Here is a 24,050-nt window from a genome sequence, read left to right on the forward strand (position 1 = left end):
GATTTTACATGTTTTATTGTTTTTATTTATTTTAGGGCTTTAATTGTAATATCAGTCAAGACCAGTGATTTCAAGCTTTAAAAGATGACATTCCGTGGGACCGAGCTATGATGAAGATCTAAGTCTAATTAGACTTATAAAAAAGTCCAAGAGAAGTTACAAGTTGATGAGACTAAGAAGAAAAGGAAGAATCCTTCTCCAACTAGGAAACTTTTTCCAAAGTTGGTAACTTGAACCCATTTTGGTAATCTGTCTTTATCTCTCTCCTCGAGTGTTAAAATAGCTCAATTTTCTTCAAAATGGAAAGGAAATTCAAAGATCTACAATTTTGTATTTCACGAGTATTTCATAAAACAACTGTTTACCTTGTCAAAACTGGGCTGGAAGTCTGTACGAATTTTGGAGTCCTTGTTTGACAGAATTTCCATATATGTCTTCTATATAGAAAAGGGAACTTTGGAGCTGATCTTCTCTTATTTAAAGGGAGTTCTCTACAGAATTGTGATATGATATAGAGGAGCTTGAGGTTGAGATCAGAGGAGAAGCATTCAGAAGAAATAAAGGATCAATCCATGGCGGTGAAGATGTCTTTCTCAACTATAAAGAATTCCACTCCAATCATGCTTGGCTAAACGCTTTGTTAGGGTTGTGATGTAGCCCTAACTTAGCACCATTGGTTTAATTGTATTTATTTATTGTTGAACAATTATTATTCATGCATGATTGTGTAATCTATAGGATTTTTAATTGACTTTTCAATAAAAATCGGTTTTACAGTTTTAATTCAATTACAAATATTTTTATATCTTGTCTTAGATATTTGAATCTTGTGATTGAACACAACTCATTCACTTCTTGCAATTGTTAATGAGATGATTACACAATTATTTTTCTCTGAATATAATGTTAGGAATTTGATAGATTATGCTTAGAGAAGATAGACTATACTACACCCGAGAGAAAAATAGTTAGGTAGATGGTTTATACCAATTGAAGATAGTCCATGCTTAGCTTTAAATTATATTATCTTCTAGCTGAATTAATATGTGCTTGTAGCGATGATTAATTCCTTATGCATGTTATGTATATATATCTCCAATAAATTGATACAATTGACCAGTGGTGCGACGTTAGTGGTGAAGTCATGCTGCTAGTTCTCCCTCTCTATTTTCTACATCTTATTTAATCATTGTTCTTTATTTTATTTTTTCTACTTAGTTTATCTAAAATAAATCATCACAATTTGGTTATCCTATTTTCAAATTAAGTGAGAATTTGAGAAATCTATTGGCAAACTTTATTTACACAAGTCCCTTTGGGTACGACACCCTTATAAGTAAGCCCTATCTAAAAAAAATTCGTGCACTTGTGAGTGGTACATATCAATCTCACAACAAGCTGAATCCAAGGAAGAAAAAAACAGAGTCCAGCCAAGAAAGAGGAACGAAGGCAGCTTGTGGTTGCCGGAGTTGGAGAAGATGATCGGGGAAGGTTGCAATGAGGTTTTTAATCCGAAAACCTTAAGGCAAGTCTCTTTTCTATTTCTTTCCCTTAGAACTTATAAACCCTACATCACATGCTAGACTCTATGGATTAAATAATAGACTTAAAATGGATATATATGCTATTGTGAAATTATAAACAGACTTGTATATTCATGTATAAATATATGTGTATAAACTTGCTTAATTCATTAATTTAATGCATGATTCTCTGTTTTAATTGTTGGAGCATGTGATTTTATATTTGTTGGTCCTAATGATCACCAAGCGGTGTTTGCCTGTTTAATGTCAAAAACTTATGAATCAGAGCTTTCAAGGGCTTATACCAACTGCATTATGGTGCAATGTGGATTAAATCATCATACAGGGATAATATTTTCATTTACCATCTTGTGACACAATTACACAAGGGTTTGAGATAGTACATTACAGCCATTATACCTGCTTAAGCTATTTTGCTATATGCATTGAGGTTCAATACATGAGATTCGGCTACAGGGTTCTGCAGGGGCATTATTGTTTTTTCACAGTTGTATTATATGTTTATACATGTGTCCAGATAGCTGCATTGTATTGAACAACTGTGGTTGAACTTGTATTGTGAATTATACAGTCTCAAGACTTGTATTATGATGGGAGTGACAAATGGTTGTTACAAGGGCATTTTGGTCATCCTATATGGAACTCAGGTGTGTGACACGTTACAGCGATCCTAGAGTGATATTGTATGTAATACAATTGCATTGCTTGGAGGCTAAGTCTAGATAAGAATACAATTACAGCCTTCTCTTAGTGAAGTGTAATTTCTAGTATGCTTGAGGACAAAACAACTGAGGTGGCAAGGTTATATTAGTCCATTCATATGAAAATTTTTAGCACATTCCCTGAGCAATCATTGGCTAAAGGTGACATGTGTATATCCTTGTTGAAGGAGGACTAATGTATTGAACTCTATTATATATACACTGTTATATAAGTTTTAGGGTTTAGGCCTCTGTTAAATAACCATTTAGGGATTATTATCGCAGATTCATTTAGGGATTCTCGAAGTTAGCAAAACCACTCACCCATCTAACTAAGAAAGGTGTACCGTTTGTATGGGATGAACACTGTTAAAAAGCTTTTGATGAATTGAAAAACAAGTTGACTTTTGCACTTGTTCTAGCTACTCCACAGAGTGGGATAGAGTGTCTTGTCTATACAAATGCTTCTTTGCAGGGTTTAGGATGTGTTTTGATGCAGGAGGAACGACCAGTGTCATATAAAAAAAATAAGCTTAAGCCTCATAAGCTTAACTATGCGACTCACAACTTGGAGTAACTGTGGTATTTGTTTTACGTATTTGGAGACATTATCTGTTGGGAGAGTCATTTGGATTGTTTAGTGACCAAAAGAGTATGCAATATTTGTTCACATACAGGGAGTTGGATGTGAGACAGCGTGGGTGGTTAGAGGTTGTGAAAGATTACCACTTCTCTATACAGTACCATCCAGGGAAAGCGAATGTAGTGGCAGATGCACTCAGTCGTCGACCTTATATATGTTAGTCTTTTAGCGTTGTTTGCTTTAGAATGGGATGTTTTGAAGACCATTGATGAGTTGTCTTATGTTTTTGTGGCTTGCGTAGTAATTACACCTGTTATCATCCACAAAGGACTTAAGGCACAACTCGTAGATCAGCAGTGCATTGATAAACTTGCAGAGTTAGCTTCTGGAGATGTTCCATTTTATTCTGTTGGGATAGATGGAGGCTTGAGGTACAAGAGATGCTTAGTAGTACCTTCTGCTGATGATTTAAGGAAGGAAGTGATGACTGAGGCTCACAAATCTGAGTTCTCTATTCATCCAGGTGGAGATAAGATGTATCAAGACATAAAGCAATAGTTTTGGTGTGCAAGTATGAAGAGGGACACATCTATCTTTGTTTCTAAATGTAATAATTTTCAAATGGTTAAGATTGACCATCAGAGACCACCAAGTGCTTTGCAACCCCTTCCTATACTGGAGTGGAAATGGGAGAGTATTTCCATGGATTTTGTTGAGGGATTGCGTGATTCAAATAGGAATCATAACTCTATTTGGGGGACAATGCTTCAGTCCTGCCCCATCAAGATAGATTGTGTCCTGCACACTAACTTGTCCCAATAAAAGGTTGACACCTCTTTTAAACTTAAAAAAAATATAAAACATGGGTTATACCCATTTTTTATAGTTAAACCCGACAGATCTAATTTTTTTCCTTACTCAACTTTGAACGCCAGTTTTAATTAACTCATGAAAAATTGTCTTTCCTACCTTTTTCTTTTATTTTTAATTTTCTTCAGATAGAAAATTATCCTTAAAAAAATTGAACTAACCATTTCTATTTCTCTCTTTTTAAAATCTACCTCAATTGTTTTTTATGCATGCTATATATGAAAGTTTTTTCTTTTTTCACTCAATTTTATAGTTTCTACCTTATTTGTACAATGTATATACTCAAATTAATAAAAATTTGAGTAATGACACTGGACTAAGATAAGAAATTAGCCACGAAATGTAGTCTAGTGATTTGTCATAGACAAAGTGAGTGCACAAATTTTTTATAAATATAAAAAAAAAAGATATACACAAATACATAACTTGTTTGAAAGACGCAATGGCTTTCTTTGCATTGATTTTGCTTTGCCCCTAAGACAATAATAATCTGATTGAAATTAAATACAAATAAACAAAGAGTTCCTCTGAAAGAGAAGCAACGACACAGAATAATAATTTGATTCACAAAAACCAGATAAGTGACTTCTCTTCATCCTATCCAGAGTCACAAAAAAGCATACTTCTTGGATACATAAAATTTAATAACCACCTGCAATAAAAAAAAAAAAAAAAATACATGCACACATTGCTCAATCTCCAAACAATCCTTAGATTAACGAAGTATAAGGGAAAATTTTCAGCTTGTTTTCTTGTGCACTTTGTGGAAGGTTACCGTAATGTTTCATTGATTCCTACAAGCATTAAAAAATAAAAATAATGAGAAAGTAGTTAATATAAATAAATCTATAACTTATTTTTCTTTAAGAGTATGAATAATAATGCTAGAAGGACAAGTTACTTGAAGTAATTAAGTACAAGTCACATCAGATAGCCAATTTGTGGTTTCTCCAAAATTTTCATTAGAGTTCACCATTGTAATACCCCTATTTCTCAAAAGGATATAATTGGATTTTAATTATTTATTTTATGTGCATTTTAATTGATTAATTGATTATTTGTTTTCTGTGCATTTAAATGTGATTATCTGGCTATGTGTTTAATTGTAATTGTTGTTTATTTTATTATTTGCTTAATTGAGTAATTGTGAATTTATTTAAATTAATTTGTTTAATTAAAATTGTTTATTTATTTTTCATGTAATGGTTTAATTGTTGTTTAATTTAATTCCTTGGTTAATTTGCTGCTTGATAGAATTAAGTTGTAATTTGTTTATTTAATTTCTTTGATTTATTTACATTTTAGGATTAGGGTTTTCTTTTATGAAGTTAGGTTAGCCAACTTTTAATTTGTATTGGAATTAGATGTAGGTTTAATAAAAGCCTATATATAGAACAGAATAAGTCTGCTAGGGTTAGAAAACCCTATGCACGTAATAGTTCTTGAATGGGGAAAACAGAGGGAGCTTGAAAGGAAACTGTGAGAACCACCAGTTAGGATTTTAGTCATGGACTGAAGGTCGTGTCAAGGAGGAAGGAATGGATGGCTTGTGGGATGGAACCGGGCAGTAGGAGGTTTACCGGGGGTCGGCAATCATCGGAGAATTTAGAGACGATGTTGAAAGGTTTCAAACCGAAACCTAAAAGCAAGTTTCATTCTATATACTTCCTGTAAACTTGTGTTCTATGCATTCTATATAGTCTCCAAGAAGTTAATTAAACTTTAAAATGGATGAGTATTGCATGATAAATCAAACTGTAAGAAGTTTTAGGCCTTTGTTTAAACTGTAACTGAAATTGTTGCTCTTGCATAAACTGTTCCGTCATGGTTTAATCTTTTTGTCCATTAATTCATACTGGAATGTGAGGAGTTTCTAGGGCTATAAGAACTTAAATTGAACCCTAGGAATGTTAAAAAGATTTAGAACAGGGACGTTAAACTTCGTCGGAAGTGCAGAAGACAAACGGACGAAGCAGTGACGAAGCAGAGACGAAGTAGAGGGGGCTCTCAGGGAGAGAGCCGACTCCCTCCATTAGGGAGCCAGCTCCCATGATGAGAGAGCCGGCTCTCCATAAGGGAGAAACGGCTCTGGAAGCCTAAGAGCTGGCTCCTATGAAGGGGGAGCTGGCTCCCTTGTAAAAATACCCCTACGGGGTGTTCTGTGATACTTTTCTGTTTGCAGGGGCTTATATGTAGTTTCTGGAAAGTGAAGGGGGTTCTAATTGTTTAATAATTAACCTATTAAAACCTTAAAATAGTTGGTTTATGCTAGGGTGCTAATCGTAAGGGGCAACATGAAACATAAACGTATAATAAGCATGCTATCAAGGAAGGAAGAAGGTTTAATTTACTAAGTTTGTTTTAGCAACTCAAACCGACTGGTATTAAATTATTTATGGGATGTTATATGAATAATATATATAATTTAATAAAGGCCAAAAGGGTTGGTTTAGGATATGGTTATAGACATCATGAGCTTTAGATACTAAGTTACATGTTGTCAGGAGTTGAGGAGGTTTTACTTGTTGATTGTGCTTTAACCAATTGAAATGGATTAGTATAAAATACCATTAGGGTTTTATATACTGTGCAGATTGGACTTCTGAGTGTCATTATATCATACACAGGTTTCAAGATGGAGGATTAAATAGACGTCATATGATGTAAATATTAATTTGCATGCCGTTAAAGATTGAGGAGGATTTAATTACTAGGCTTAGTTTTAGTAATTTATATGAACTGGTTTGAAAGTAGCGTTTGGGAATTCTAGTATAAGGTGCTCAGTTTATAATTCTGATAATCATTATATCATGCTATGGATGTAAATTGATGAACTGTTATAATTTCTGTTTTGTCAATTGGATGGATATGGATGGTTTAAATTGTTTACCAATACTTTAGCAATTTAAATGGAAGTTCTATGATTATAATCATATACTGGATGCATGATAGGATCTTATCCATATCTGATTTCTATTATATTGGTTTCTGGATGTACTTAATGTTCATTTGGGTGTGCATCATTTATGGATCATATGCATAATATGCACCGGTATGGGACGGTGGCATATTGGAGATGGATTAGATCAAAAAGCTAAGTCCTATCTCTTCATACATACGGAATAGATTAACTAAAACAGTTAAATCCTACATAGATGCATGTTCTGTCAACTAAAACGGTTGAACGACATAACGGATGTTTGTTTTATTTTTCTGTATTAGGAGGGATTTATATATATACTTATGGTACTGTGATATGAGCTTGAGCCTCAGGATCATGGTTAGGGTGCATATATCGCAAAGGTTGGGTAGCTAGATATAGCTGATGTTCCCTGGTAGGTCTAGGTACATGACTGCTAGAAAGTGTGATTTACATGTTACCTGCTACTCAAGCTGAACTACACTATAGGCTAGTGAGCATCCTGTAGTGTGTATCTATATCTATATGGACTATTTTAGCTATTGCTGAGCTGTCTAGGATGTATCTGCGTATCAGGTTTATGTATGGATTGTAGTAGAACGAAACTTGCATGTCGGCCTGACCCACTCTTATTTTTCAGGTGTTCGTCAGTACCGGGCTTAGAGCTTGATCGTGATGAAACAGATATAGTCACTCACTCTTCCGACTACATAGGATTTCCTTTCTTATTTTAGTTTTGGATTTTGGTTGTGTAATTATTGTTCATTTGGAATTCTTAGGGGTCCACTGGATGGATTCCCGAGTTGTACGAATTGGAAAATTAAATTATAAATCTATAATACTTTTTGGAGCATTTTTGTATTTAGAATTCTTTTCAGCTTATTATTTTATTTTTTTTATTCTCTTGTATTATTGCTTGTTTACATATTAATTGTTTGGTATCCCTCGGATCTGTGCTCGGACTTGATCACCCGTGGCTCTAGAATTAAGGGGTATCACAACCATCGACTGCATTATGGAAGGCATTGCCAATACGATAATAGTTTTGTGAACACCAAATTAAAATGAGAAATCATGTTGTAGAAAAAAGGTATCGTAGGAAACTATTATTATATGAACAAGAAAATATAGAGAAAAACATATAACGGGAAATCAAAAGTGTATTACTTGAGTCAAATTATCAAATGTTTGTTGACAACTCTATGTCCAGTTTATTGCTCTTATAACTCATAAGTACTGGAAACATGCTCCTATAACATTTAGTAAAATAAAAGAAAATAAGTACAACAAAAAATCACACATTTAATTAATTTATAAAGTTTCAAAGCAAACCCTTGTGGCCCTTTGTTGTCTTGTTGAAACTTTGGTGGTTTTGGCAATAAATTTTTGTCTTCGTCGTTCAAGTGTACCCTTTAGTCGACTACGTGGGGTCCAACTGTGGCTTTTCTTTTAACTCCTATGGGCACACAATTGTTAGTTGGAGCTATCATTTCAACTTGCTCATTTCGACCAATTGAACTTTCGCTACCACTTAAATTGTTCAAGTAAAGTTCTTTCTTCATCTCCTCCGAGTCATTAAGCAACACAAGAGCATATTCATTTGCATATGCATATAACTTCTCGTGTTCTGAAGCTAAAGATGAAATTTCCTAAAAATTTGGACACAAATGACTGTAACACTTTCCCACAGACACCGTAGGACTATCATTGGCTTCAATTCCATAATAGTTAGTGATAGTCCTTGCCTTTGCATCTTTTGTCCATCGTTTCATGATATATTGGGATGGAATCTTTTTTATATTTTTCTTATCCAACACTTTCAATGCATGAATACGTAAAATTCCAATAGAAGTGAACTTCATGCAACTACAAATGACTAATTGTGTTGAGGCATCAAATTTAACCACATGCTCTCGAGATTTTCCAACACAAGACACTTTGTATTCAACTTTTGTCCCTTCCTTAGCCACTTTGTATATATTGTAATCGTCTTTCCTCATGTACTCTTTTTGAAACAATTGAAAAACTTCTAGGGTATAAATTTCTGCCCCATGACGTAATGTCTCCACACTATTTAACAACTTAGGCACAATTTGGAACATCTTAAAATCTGCACATGGTTCTTCATATCGCCAATCATTCAAAACCCTCTCATAATGCTCCAAGAAACGCAAAAGATCAAGATTTGGCTTTAGGTAATTCTTCAACACATTGTTTATGCTTTCACTATGTTGGGTACTTTTCATGTCCGCAGTGAAAGTGTGCTACCATAAACCATGGCCCATTTTTCTCTTACATCAAATAACTCTTTCAACCATTTATTCTTTTTGAGACTGTATTTATCCAACATACTTTCCCATGCCAATAGCCACTCATCTTAATATTCATAATCATACACACAGTTGCCTAGATCTTGTGCAAATTGGCTTGTTGAATGAAATACATGATTCAAATTCTTTGCAGCATTTTGATAAATATGCCAAACACATAGTCGATGTTGAGATTCAAGAAAGATTTATGATATTGCTTTTGTCATTGCAGCAGATTGATCTGTGAGAATCATCTTAGGCTGCTTTCCAGACATTACACCAAGGAAAGTCTCAAACAACCATCTAAATGATTCAGTGGTTTCATCATAAAGTAAGGCTGCACCAAACATGACTGTTTGCTTATGATGATTTACCCCAATAAATGGTGCAAAAGTTTGACCATATTCATTTATCCGATAAGTAGTGTCAAAACACACAACATCTCCAAAAAGGTCATAATCACTAAGTGAGTGTGAAACTACCCAAAAAAATATTAGTGATCATATCATCCACATCGAGCTATAGTGAGTAAATATATGATGAATCTTTTAGTTGCATATTGTGGAAATACTCCAATATAGCTCCAACATCTCCTTTTTCCATTGCCATCTTTCGCTTCTATGTATGTAATTTCGGTAATCCTTATCTAAAAAGCTAAGATTCTCTCTCCCCCCAACTTCTCTGCTCATCAATTCCATAGTTGATTTTATTGGTAATCCAGACCTGTTTGCATATTCAGAATGTGCTTTTTGAGCCTTAGAAATACTTCGATTAATCTACAACATGTGTTTCATTAAAGTTCTAATCAATTCATGATTATGACTTTTATTCAATGACACAACCTTAAAGTTTCCATTATTTTGAAGTAGGCATGTCATTTGAGCCTCACAACCAACTCTTGTAATTGCTTGATGGTAGTTAGGATTTTTGTTCATGTTGTCTTTTCTTTTACCTTCTTTTGAACAACAAAAGGAAATCCTCGTGATGATCCCCACTCTATTTTTTCTGTGATGATTTTTCCTTACATCGAAACCAAGTTTATCACCGTAGTTGAGGTAGAACTGGTTTGCTCTCTCATCGGAACTAAACTCCATTCCATGTTTCGGTTCGACTTTTTTTGAGGAACATTCATTGGGAAGAGAAGGACAATCATCTTCCATATCCACTTCACAATTATTCGATGGCTGTTCAAACTTACATAATCCATCTCCTGTATATTTCAATAATGAGAATAATTTGTGACTATTCAGAAGACAATTCTTTCAATGCTTGAGAACCCTTTATGTTTTTTTTACTAATAAATGGATAAACAAAGAAATTTAATAAAATGCAAGGAATAAAATACAAAGAGTTATTTAAGACAGTACATTTGAATATAATTAATCCTAAACTATACAATACATTTTTCTTTTTCTTTTTATTTTGTTATTATTATTATTATTTTTGGAATAGGTAAGCAATAGAGACACAAGCACCAAGAGAAACCCCCAAGTCCACCAAAACAAACATATATGAACCAAAGCAACACCCCAACTATACAAACAAAAACTGAATTTAACTCGAGACTAAGACAACACACCAGCACAAAAAAATAATAATAATAATAATAATAAAAAAAAATTTTATGAGAGAAACACAAGATGTCCACGTGAATGGGAGATTCTATTTATTAATTTATTTGCCACATCAGCAATCTCTACTGACTGATCAACCATCAACAAAATTTGACATTTTTTCTTTTTATGGAAATTGAACCTAAATAAGAATGAGAGCAAAAGAAACAGAATAGAAAGTTTGAAAGCTCAAAAAACTCAAAATTGGAATATAATTAAGCTCGATTTCGGCAAAGTTTGAACAAAACTTCTTACTCGATTTAAGCTATTAGAAAGAGAAAAAAAATTACACGATTGAACAAATTAATTTTGACATTTTTCCTTTTAATGGAAATTGAACCTAAATAAGAATGAGAGCAAAAGAAACAGAATAGAAAGTTTCAAAGCCCAAAAAACTCAAAATTGGAACATAATTAAACTCGATTTCGGCAAAGTTTGAACAAATTTCTTACTCCATTTAAGCTATTAGAAAGAGAAAAAAAATTACACGGTCAAACAAATATAATGTTTTAACATACCTGTTTCACGAAAATGAATCAATCTTTACTAAGATCAAATCGAAATCGAAATACAATCTGAAGTGGAGTGGTGGAGATCATGTTATATTAGGTTTGAAATGATTAGCGGTTAAGGAAAAAGAGTGATGCAGATGAAGATACACAAATAGGAGCAAAGAGAGGAAAAAAATAGATTTATCGGGTTTAACCATACAAAAATGGGTATAACCTATGTTTTGTATTTTTTTAAATTTAAAAGAGGTGTTAACTTCTTATTAGGACACGTTAATGTGCATGACACAATTTATCTTGATAAGGAAGGGCCGAAGTATTATCCCTATTTGGGTCATTGTTCTAAATTTGACTATTGAAATTTGAATTACAAATGTGAAGAGTTGTAATAATACAACAAAATGGGCTTTTAACAACACATTTCCTACGAGGGGTATGCATAACCCTTGTAGAAAGTACTTTTTACAACAGCCTCGAGTAAGCCCTTGTAGAAGACTAGTTTTCCACAATAGGCCCGGATAGCCCATTGTAGATAGGGCTTTCTACAACAGGCCCGCATGGCCTCTTGTAGAATAGGGTTTATTTTTCTGAAAAGTAAATTTTGGCGGATTGATGAAAAAATGGCGGCTTTTTTTTTCATCAATCTCTAGCAGCGCGCCAAAAAGCTTAAGGTACCATTTATTCCTCCCAAATTCGCACACATCGATCCACCAACCAAAATCCCCACGAAACCCTAATCATCTAAGCCCAAATTCCGCGAGTTTCACCTTCAGATCGAGGAAAATAACCCAGGTACATATCTATGTTCTTGGTTCATCTCGGTTCTTCTCTGAATATATGTGTATATATATATATATATACATATATACATATATTTGGTTCAACACTTCGCACACATCGATCCATCAACCAAAATCCCCACGAAACCCTAATCATCTAAGCCCAAATTTCGCGAGTTTCACCTTCATATCGAGGAAAATAACCCAAGTACGTATCTATGTTCTTGGTTCATCTCGGTTCTTCTCTGAATATATATATAGATATATATTCAGAGAAGAACCGAGATGGTGGATTAGTCTAAGCCTCTCTAACACAGGTACTATTTTTTAACTTCCTATTTGATCATCTCTGCGTTCCCTTCGCAATTTGTAGAGCCTCTGTCTCTATAATTAAAACAATTCCTGAAATTTGGATGTATGCATTTGAGAGTGATTATTAAAAAGAAAAAAAAAGATGAGACTATTTAAATATGCTAAAGTCTAACGCACATGTTCTCTGAACCTCATTTGAGTTGTTTTTTTTTTTTTTTTTGGTTTGGTTTTGTGTTACACTCGTATCTAAATAAACAAAATGCAGAAGAAACTTGTTGAACTTCCTAAGGAAGAGATATTGAAATAGAAGGAAGAGCCTGGAATGTTGCTTTCAAATGTAAACTCCATTACATATGTGATGAGATTGCAACCTAGAGTTAGACAGTACAAGAATTTTAAAAACTGATGATAAAAATGTGGGGGGAAAAACCAACATTTTTTTTTGTTGATGTTCATTATTCATGTTATAAGTATTAAAATGATTCATTAATTTCATTCAGTGATTGAATTTCAGTTGTTGGATAATGATATCTGATGAATGGTTGACATCTAATATATTTATTTGTTTTTTTTTTTTTTTTTTTTGGTTTTTGGTTAAGATATCAGCAATGTCAACAATTGGGCATATATCTTCCCACACACCATTGATGAAGGCAGGATAATCTGGGAAAAGGTTCCAGGTTTCTGTTATGACTATTTAAGAGTAATCTAGATCCCTTGAAGTGATTCAGGAATCAGGTAGATAATTAGAGGTGCTAAATTGCTAATAAGGTTGTAAACTTACTATCTAATGAAGCTACACAACATAATGAATTAAATCCCATTTAAAAAAGTGTCAATAGGAGGTCTTTTGATGGTGATGGAGACTCCTATTTGGGTGCTAAAACATTCCGTCTTGAATTCCGTATTTTTTGGGTTAATGGGTGGTATTGTAAATCTTTGGAGGACTTTGTCGATAGATTGAGAGATAGTAGGCCTTTTGAACAGATGTTCTTGGCCTTTGTACAGTTGTCTAATGAAATTTTGTTATAAAAAATGTCAATACTTTTTTATACCTTGTGTGGATTTTCATGATAATTGGTATGCTGAAATTGTTTGAAGGTTTGAACATGACATGGCCATTTCTAACCTTTGTAATTGAGAGAACTTCGTTAACTTCCATCTCAGGACATTTTTCTATGAAGGTATTTGAACAATGGACATCATTGAATAAATGATGAAGTTAGTATTGCTGCCCTAATGTGTAAAAATTAAATACAACAGAGTCAAATCAATTAGAAGTGACAAAACTTAAATGCTCCAATATGATTTACTTTTCACTTTTCTTGCCACCGTTATTCAAGTATTCAACTGTTGGCTTTTTCTTGCCTAATGAGAACGTTCGAATGCCTAAATGAGACTTGATTAGGTAATTGGAGATTTCATTGTTCTATCTCCGGAGAAAAAGAGGCTTTTAACGACATCATAGTACTGCTGACGAGCAGTAAATGAGCATCTTTAAATTCTCTTAAAAAGAAGTATTGCTTAAAATTTTACAAATGATTACAAGAGGCTTGATAAGAGAAAATGATTAAATCTTTGAGTGGTAAAATAGCAACTATAAACATTTTTATAAAAAATAGCTGTTAGTGATATTTTCTTGAGAATTATAGAGTTGAGACCTCCTTGTTAGGAGGGGGAGGGTTGATGGGTGTTGGTTCGAAGCACTGTCCCCTTTGGTGCATTATAGGGGATCTGAACCTTTTGCCATTTATTCAAGTCGGTAACAACATTTAACTTTGGAATTTCAAATTCCATTTTACCAACTTTTTATATAAATATATATTGAACTGGTAGAATATGATGATAGATTGGAAGATGCAACAGTAGCCCAATAAAGTGATGGATTTGATAATAAAAATCACAGTACTGGAATTTAATTAAGCAGTTTTTTTTTTTCAATTGGTAAGTTACACATATGTTCAAATAGGGGCTTGAACCCTTAACCTCTCCTACTCGAGCTAAGACTTTGGTGGTCAGCTTGTTTGGTCTTGGTTAATTTCTAAACATTAGTCACTATAATGGGTTTGAGATGTATCTCTTATAAGGAGATGGTTTACTTCTTTCCATATCACCAATTTGTTGTATTTATTTATATATTTAGTTTCTTTGAAGTACTTAATTTCACCTGCCATTATCTTAAATCTCATGTCCAACCATTATTGTAATTATTTTTAATGTTCTAGATTGCTCATGAGAATTTAGTTGTTTTCTTGAAAAATTATTTTGACATACTAGTGAATGAGATCCTTTTTATGTTTCTTTTCCAACAATGTTGGTTTGTGATTTCCAGTCCCACCAGCTAATTTTACTCAAAACATGAAATAATCTTATGGTAGTCCCTTCGTGCCAGAACATAGAGGGCTTTGGTTAAGAAGCACGTAGAAGACAACAATACCTGGGTGGTTGTCAGGCAAATCCTTTCTTTCACATTAAATGAGAAGGTACAACAATCTTGATGCTTTTATTTTTTATTTTTATTTTTTTAAATTTTTTTTCCCATAGTTGTGGACTATTATAGATCATGAAACTAACTGTAGATCTGATTGAAAATTTGGTAGGGTGCTTTTGTGAGGGAAATACTTCTTGAAGAATTGGCTAAGGTATGGGTTTTGGGCATCTTTACTGATTTACCATTCAAAGAGTAGGAGAATTGTAAGGCACAAGATCCTCATGCATTGGGCATGCTTGCAATTTGTTAGGACTTGCTTTCTCTCCACTCCTAGCCCCCCACTTCCCTCCCCCACCCCACAAACACACCCAAAAGGAAAAAGAAAAAGTAAAAGGAATGGAATAAAATAGATAACGTATTGAGTTATTCTACGATTCAACACATCACTGATGATAAGTTGGATCAAAATGTGATGTGTTATTGTTTAACAAATTTTCTTGTATACCATTGAGGGGTTTGTCCCCATTTCTAGTTTTCTACTAAACCCAATGAAACTGTGTATTCCTACTCTTCTAATGTACAAAAAAATATGGAATCCGATCTTCATTTCTGTTGTGTATTTCTTGCTTTATGAAGTCTCTATCTTGATCTTGTGCCAGAGTTATTAATTCTTGCTTGTGCATTTGTAAACTAGTCTTGGTCTAGGAAGTGGATTATTGTTTACAGGCCTGAATTAGGATTGAAATCATTGGTCTTGATGTGACTCTTTTTAATTTGTTCAATTGTTTCTACCTTTCATTACTCTTTTTTCCATTTGACTTCAAACCTTTTAGTTCAACTTTTGAGTTGTGACTTGCTATTAGATGTTTAATAAAGCTGGATCAATAAAAAGTAAATCACTTTCAAGTGATAATTGTTAACTATTTCAACTTTTTATCCTTTAATAATCAATTTTATCACCTGTATGCATGTCTCATGATAATTAATATAGTAATAGCGAGAAATTATTATATGGTCCGGAGATTATTGGTATGAGTCAAGAATCACAAAATTGATCTTTTTAAGCTTCTATGCAGATCAATTTTTACATCCTTTTCATCATGTCTAACCATGCCGAGGTAAGCATCAACCTTAGTTAATGTTTTTATTATTTGTAGTTTAATGTTTAAATTTAGGTATGACCATATTTTTATTGTGTTTTTAATGTTCTTATATCAATTTTCATGTACTTGGAATGAAGAGTTCTAGAAAAGTTACAAAAAGATTAGAACGGGGGCGTCAAGCAATTTTGGCTGGTATGGTGCGTCAACCCTCAGTTATACGCATTTCTGATGGGGGTTCAAACTCCCCTCGTACATCCACAAGTGACCAAAATGTAGTAGTTGGTGAGCCTTGTGTTTTTGAGCTGCTACACTTTTGTAGCCTTGTGTTTCATATGCATATAAAATTGGGCCGTCAGGTAGCTGAGCCTGTTCTACTTCTATATCTCCTGGGCCTGTTTGGGCTTTGTACATACTTTACACACACACACACACACATAAAAAGATTAATTTTATACTTATACATGCCAGTGATTGCTTGAGGCTATTAATGGAGACACCCATCTCTTTATCTAGTGGTTGCTGTTGCACACTTTGTTTGGGCTGTGTTTGTTGGCCAACTCTGTAAACAGAAATTATGTAAAGGACATGCAACTTGATTGGTTTCCTTATGCTACACAGCCTGCTGACACAAATGATGTAGTAAAGGTGTGTGTCTTCTGCTGTAGTAAGAATTGGATATCTATCCAAATGACCATCAACACAATAGTTAAGCACATCAGCTCCCAAACAGTCTGTATTCATTGTGCACTTTCTTGTATTTAGAATAGTTTTATTCACATACATAATAAAGAACACTGCAATTACACACAGGTATTGTATCCACAGCACACATAGCAAGCATGTAAACACTTAAACAAACCATAGTTTGTGAGGTCTACCAGAGCTGAAACTGTAATGGTCACTTTCTTGACCATGATTCAACTTGTTTAACTCCAAATCATCAATTCAATCATGCTTAGATGATGGACAATCAGAGTATAGCATGATTATAGCACTCAAACATGAGTGCTGAACCTGTAATTGCCTTTGACAGCCCACTGTGTCCTCTGAAATGTTTGGACTCTTTTCCTCCCTTTTCTTCCTTCCTTCTTTCATTTTGGTAGGAGCTCTAATTTAATTTATTATCTCCTTTCCAATATGTTCTCTTGATTCTAAGAAGACTGGTTGAATTGTACAATTTTTTTATTTTGTTCTCTCTCTACACACACACACACATATATATATTTGTTTATCTACTCACTCACTGGTGTGGAAGTAATTCAATACTTTTTTGAGCACGTTTTAAAAAGTTTTTAATGATATATCAATATGAAAAACACTATTTGGTTTACATGCAGGGCCGAACGTGGGATAAGCTTGTATTTTTGAGTTTTTGCTTAAATGATGCTTGAGGTATCAATTTTTTTGCTTAGAACTTCCAAAATATTAAAATACAAGATACAGATACATGATTATCATCTACTTCCAATTTTTTTCTCTATTTACAGGTTCAAGATTATCATCTTCTTTTGGGATACCTGGGTGTGCTTCTTTTGGGATACACTATTTGGTTTACATGCACGGCCTGGGATAAGTTTGCATTTCTGAGTTTTTGCTTAAATGATGCTTTAGGTATGTAATTTTTTTTTTTTTAATAGCTTCCACATTCATGGGATCAACTGCTAAAATATGTTGAAAATTCTCAAGATTCTTGCTACACGAAACCACTACCTCATGAACAGATCCAAACTTCTCTCTATTCCAAGTTTTAATAGACTTCTTGGTAATTTTAAGTTTCTGAATTAGCTTTTTAATTGGATCACCCCCTACCTCTCGAAAAAATTGAAGAGAGTTGTGTCCCCAACAGCCCAAGTCCATGTCACTATTTGAAATTTCATTCATGAACATGAATCACATGGATAGACAATAATTTAGGATGATACGGAAATTAGGTGGGATTTCATTCAAGGCTATGGTTTTAGGATATTTTTGGATTTTCCTTGAATTTGAATAGGCCAGTTAGTTATTTACATAGCTTTTTCGTGAAATTCCTTATCATAATGGAGTCATTTTGAAAATGGTAGCATCTCAAAAATGATTTCAAGATATTGAATTCTGTCAAAGTAAGGATTTTTAAATAACCATGTTTGAAGAAATTCAATGGAAGTTCTTCTCGGTCTAAATGACCCCATTTAAATGATGATGATTGCATTGAAATGCTATGTAAATCATAGTGTTGCCATTAAAATTCAAGGGTCGTTAAAGAGGCTCTTAGGAATTGACAGTGTGGGGTTTTCCTCTTGTTCTTGAGGGTCAAGTGCTTACAAATGTGGCTGCTATTAATAAAAGATGAAAATTAAAAAATTTAAACTTTACACGTAAGATTCTAATCATTAAATTGTAAATAAGCTAATTTGTGCTCATGTAATTGTATAACATTCGAAGAATTTTTCTGTAGCATCTCATAAAAGTTAGAAGTGCATGTAATATCACAATTGGTTTTGATATGGAATATCACATTTGGTTTTGATATGGAATATCACATTTGGTTTTGATTCCAATATCACATTCTAATAGATATGGATATTTTGCCTCTGCTTATTGTATTATAGTCTGGCTGATTGTTGAAGATAAATGATAGATAGGAGTTGCTCGTGTGATGCCTGTTGATGTAACTTGTTATTGTCATTTCAACCATCTTCAAAGAAACTGTATAATTGTACTTGAACAATCTGGAAATTTTCTTTTTAGATATTTGAAAGAGTTACAAGAACATTTTGGTTCTGTCTGAGTTTGGACATATTGAATTACCTAATTGAGACATTGGTAGAAAAACTTTAAGCGGATTGAGCAACTAATAAATTGAAATTCTGTCTAAGCTGAACATATGCACCATTTAGAAGGCAAGAACACAAAATTTTACTACTTACAGATTAAATAAAATAAATGAGATCATGGAATATATTCAATTTACACCAAGCTGTTGTAGATGTGGATACTTGGTCTGCATAGTGACATGAACCAAGCTATTTTGATTGTGGGTTATATTTATTTGTTGATTGCTTCTATATGAACTTGTTTTCTTTGCAAAAAATATATAGTTACTGTTTCACTACTTCATCTGAATCGATCAAATTCTAATATTGAGTATGATCTTAGGTTGTATAACCCCCTGGAATATGAGTATACAAATATCTGGATTGATGGATTGTAGGATTAATTTGTACTTTTGAAATAATGGAGATGCACTGTGTCCAAGGATAATGTTATAGATAAATACATACTTACAGACATGTGTGCGTGCATATACATGTACAGACATTGGTAATTTGCAGATAGATAGTTTATATGAGGCTGTAATCTATAATGTTTGGGTCAATACGTGTGTGTTTTCTTGTAGAGGGGCTAAGCTGTTGATGCTTCAGTTAGTATCAGTTCCTTTCATGCTTAAGTTTCTTAGTTGGTTAATTTTCAATTTTTTATTCATCTATTTATTTTAGGGTATCCTTTGTTTACCTTCCAGCCATGGGATTGTGATCTACCATTTGAATTTGTTAAAGAGCTGCTCCTGGGGTTCTCGTCGAGTCATTTTGATGTCAACCAAGAGTAACTTTACATAGACATACATATTTATAATTCACATAAACAGCATATATGCTTTCTGTGTCACATTCTTTCTCAGAATATTAGCATTCTCCTTTTTGTTGAATTGTTCATTTGTCATTTCCCTTAACTGTGTTTTGATTGTGATGATTTATGGATTTTACATGCTGTGGTCCATGCCTGAGAGGTCAAAAACTTGGTGTTTACATTGTGAGAGATTTTAAGTGCAATCTCAAATGCATTAGTGGCTGTCCATTCACAATTCTTTGGGTCTTTCGGATTCGGACTGACTTGCATATGTTTAGTGAACATGGAATCTGCTTTGGACTGAGTGGATGATCAAAAGAGTTGTTCAACAATCTATCTTTTTAGACTTCTTTGTCATTGGTTGTCAAAAATAATTTTGTGGCAATGTTCTGCAAAATGGATTAATAAATTAAAATTCATATTTTAACATTAATGTGATTTTGTCTGCTCTTCTATAGTCTGACCATGTTAGATATTAAGTGCACATTACGTACTTAATCCATTCCTTAGTTGTCTCTAACAAATTAATTAATTCTACCCAATTCTATTTTCTCTATTTACAGGTTCAAGATTATCATCTTCTTTTGGGATACCTGGGTGTGCTTCTTAGGGTATTAGAATATGATGATGGGCACTACTATGAAGATATCAAGACAAGAAAAACACAAGACCAATTGGGTTGCCTAGAAGAGTGAGCAATTGCCTTAATATTTTGATTTTTTGTGGGTATTGCTACTTGCCAGGTTACATTTTTTGTGGGTATACATATATGTCAACAATGATGGAATTGTACATTGAAATCTTTAATGAATATAAGACTTCTTGAAATTTATTTGTTTGTGATTGGTGGGATTTGCCTTTTTTTATTTTTTGTAAGGCTTGACATATTTTTTTGCATGCATCAAATATATATGTTGATGTTGTTGATTTGCATAAGGTTTGGTATGAAAATATATGGATTTGGGTGGAGTTTTGGCTGTGTAATATTTGTGGAATGAGATGTTGGATGAGTGATGATTATTGCCAGGTTTCTATGTTTTATAAAAAACAGGCATAATATTTGTTTTGGGTGGAAACAAAATATATATATATATATATATATATATATATATATATATATATTACTTTTCACAATGGACAAAGTTCCTAGCAGAACAGGTAAAAATTGTTGTGAAAAGTTACATTTCTAAGACGGGCTATGTCCGTCGTAGAAAATTCCACCTTCTACAACGGGTATACTTACCGGTTGTAGAAAAATTGACTTTCTACGACAGGCAATAATCATTGTGGAAAATGACAGCTTCTACAACGGGTTACTTTCTAGGAGGGGCAACGTCCATCGTAGAAAAGAACACCTTCTACAACGGGTCACTTTCTACAACGGCCATTGCCCATTGTCGTAGTATGAACTTCAACCGTTGTAGAAAGTTTCCTTTCTACAATGTGCTAGAACCGTTGTAGAAGACCCTAAGTCAACAATGACCGTTGTAGAAAGTTTCCTTTCTACAACGTGCTAGAACCGTCATAGAAGACCCTAAGTCAACAACGACAGGGGATACCACAATGGGCCATGCCTGTTGTAGAACTGTTTTTCGCCCCTTGTTACAAGTCATTTTTCTTGTAGTCCACCAAAACAAACATATATGAACCAAAGCAGCACCCCAACTATACAAACAAAAACTGAATTTTACTCGAGACTAAGACAACACACCAACACAAACAAAAAAAATAATAATAAAAAAAAAATAAAAAAAAAATTATGAGAGAAACACAAGATGTCCACGTGAATGGGAGATTCTATTTATTAATTTATTTGCCACATCAACAATCTCTACTGACTGATCAACCATCAACAAATTTTGACATTTTTCCTTTTTATGGAAATTGAACCTAAATAAGAATGAGAGCAAAAGAAACAGAATAGAAAATTTGAAAGCCTAAAAAACTCAAAATTGGAACATAATTAAGCTCGATTTCGGCAAAGTTTGAACAAAATTTCTTACTCGATTTAAGCTATTAGAAAGAGAAAAAAAATTACACGGTTGAACAAATTAATTTTGACATTTTTCCTTTTAATGGAAATTGAACCTAAAAAAGAATGAGAGCAAAAGAAACAGAATAGAAAGTTTGAAAGCCCAAAAAACTCAAAATTGGAACATAATTAAGCTCGATTTTGGCGAAGTTTGAACAAAATTGCTTACTCCATTTAAGCTATTAGAAAGAGAAAAAAAATTACACGGTCGAACAAATATAATGTTTTAACATGCTTGTTTCACGAAAATGAATCAATCCTTACTAAGATCAAATCGAAATCGAAATACAATCTGAAGCGGAGTGGTGGAGGTCCTGTTATATTAGGTTTGAAATGATTAGCGGCTAAGGAAAAAGAAAAATGCAGATGAAGAAACACAAATAGGAGCAAAGAGAGGAAAAAAATAGATCTATTGGGTTTAACCATACAAAAATGGGTATAACCCATGTTTTGTATTTTTTAAAGTTTAAAAGAGGGGTCAACCTCTTATTGGGACACGTAAGTGTGCAGGACACAATCTATCTTGATAAGTCAGGACTGAAGTATTATCCCTATTTGGGTCATTGTTCTAAATTTGACTATTGAAATTTGAATTACAAATGTGAGGAGTTGTAACTATCCAGATAATAGTTGTCACACTCTGGTGACTTTTGAGTTTTGAACTTGCACCCTTTGTTACTCTATAAATATGGGTACTTGCTAGATTTTTCATTCAGTCTTCTAGTTCTCTCATATTTATTCCTACTCTAAATTATAACAGTTTCACAAAGAGCACAAATTTTTTATTCTTTGATATTGTTAATTGTAGAAATTCAAACTCTGTTGTATCATAAAGATGTCTCGGGATCCCTTTTGAGTAGAGCTAAATAACACCTTAAGGAGAGTGATGATACATGCCTCAAAAGTCATAGAAATTAATAGTTTTGGGATTGAAGTTAATCACACGCAATGAATGAGGATGTATATAGTAGTCTTGGCCGACTTAAACACAAGAAATAAACCTTACATCATGTTGTATTATTCAAGTTCTCAATTATTCATGTCACATTCAAACCCTAGTTGTTAGATCAAATCTTTTCAACGGCTCCTAGCCAATTTTATGTTAATGTCATTAGCCAATTTGCTTGGTCCCAAAACAAGTTGGCGGGATCGCATGTAGACGACCCCTTTTGAGAAGAGCCAAATAACACCTTAAGGAGGGTGATGATACATGCCTCAAAAGTCATAAAAATTATTAGTTTTGGGATTGAAGTTAATCACACGCAATGAATGAGGATGTATATAGTAGTCTTGGCCGACTTGAACACAAGAAATAAACCTTACTTCATGTTGTATTATTCAAGTTCTCAATTATTCATGTCACATTCAAACCCTGGTCGTTAGATCAAGTCTTTTCAACGGCCTAGCCAATTTTATGTTTATGTCATTAGCCAATTTGCTTGGTCCCAAAACAAGTTGGCGGGGTCGCATGTAGACGATTCAGTGGACCACCTGAATGTGTTGTTTGTTGCCAATAAGTTACAATCTTTGGCTTTTGAGACCCCACCACGCGCACACATGCAATGTAGCTGAAGCAAGTTGCGTTCAAATGCAAAGCATTACTGTTAACTCTTGTTCTAGTGATGGCAGGCATCCTTTTATTCCGATAAGCATTCTTTGGCCAGACGAATTATATGTGACGTGTACTAATAACTCCAGTGTTTTTCTACATATTTTCTTTCATGCTTCAGAGTATTGTTCCAACAGTTACAATCTTATCTCTATATTTTTTAGCACAAAACTATGTTTCAACTTGTAAACACCCATTTCATATTAGTATCCAAATATCTTAATTATTTATTTTTTGCTTTGAAATAATGCCCTAAAGATGCATCCTTAAAAGAAACTTTATTGCCATTTTGTACAATTTCTTGAAATGAATCTTAAAGGCAACAACTAATCAAATGTATTTTTGTTTTTTCTTTGCTTCCAAACTGTCTAGTGAAAGTGGTCTCTCTCACTTTGATTGTATTGTGTTCTGCAATAAGGGTATACCATCTTTTCAATAGAATCAACCTCAGGACTAGGGAGCACGACACTCCACCTAAGGATATTATGGTAGTGTCGGACACGGCCTGAACAAACGGATATGGCTCGAGCACGTGTTAGACATGGCTAAAAGGATTTTGAAATTTGAATATTTTATTTTCTAGTTGTACACAAGTAACAACACAGTATGGACACAACAAGACACGTTTTGGACACTTTTAGAACACGACAGGATGATTTTGTAATTATTTTTATTAGAAGAATGAATCTCAATGCAATTTGAAATATATTATGGACTAATACAAAAACATAGTATAGAATTTAAAATAACAAAATTGTATAAAATTTAAAATAACAAAGATATAGTAACAAACATTTAATTCTAAACTTTAAATTAGTGCTTTCATTCATAATTTAGAGGATAAAATGAATAAAAATGATTGTTTTTTTTATATATAATATAATATTTTATTATTATTTTTTGACGTATATATGTGTGCCTTATTTTTTTTTTTAAATTTATCGTATCGCCGTGTTCGTATCGTGTCGTATATGTTGTTTCATGTCTGTATCGTATGAATGATGAAAATAAATAAATAAAAACCAACGAACGAGGTTGTTTCTTTTAAGGCGCTACGCTTCTTTTTTTGATTTGTAGCACGAGTTTTCTTAAATAAAATAACCAATTAATACAATACACGACAATG

The 24,050-nt window shown here is 33.4% G+C and overlaps 1 long non-coding RNA gene across 9 annotated transcripts; it reads left to right on the forward strand.

The window, feature by feature from the left end:
• Positions 1–11,629: 11,629 nt before the first annotated feature.
• LOC132271929 (uncharacterized) lies at positions 11,630–21,040 on the forward strand. Of its 9 annotated transcripts, none has more exons than XR_009469887.1 (9): positions 11,630–12,145; positions 12,740–12,878; positions 14,533–14,623; positions 14,741–14,782; positions 15,648–15,689; positions 15,812–15,956; positions 17,012–17,066; positions 17,162–17,285; positions 19,847–21,040. It is a non-coding gene; the product is annotated as an uncharacterized LOC132271929 (long non-coding RNA). The 9 variants fall into 9 exon arrangements; XR_009469892.1 differs by having other exon boundaries at positions 11,630–11,841; XR_009469885.1 differs by lacking the exon at positions 12,740–12,878 and having other exon boundaries at positions 11,632–12,145; positions 14,473–14,623.
• The last annotated feature ends 3,010 nt before the right edge of the window (positions 21,041–24,050 follow it).

The sequence above is a fragment of the Cornus florida genome, unplaced genomic scaffold (assembly GCF_030987335.1).
Source record: "Cornus florida cultivar Cherokee Brave unplaced genomic scaffold, ASM3098733v1 CherokeeBrave_3.0.0_Hap2_Chr08, whole genome shotgun sequence".
Lineage (NCBI taxonomy): Eukaryota > Viridiplantae > Streptophyta > Magnoliopsida > Cornales > Cornaceae > Cornus > Cornus florida.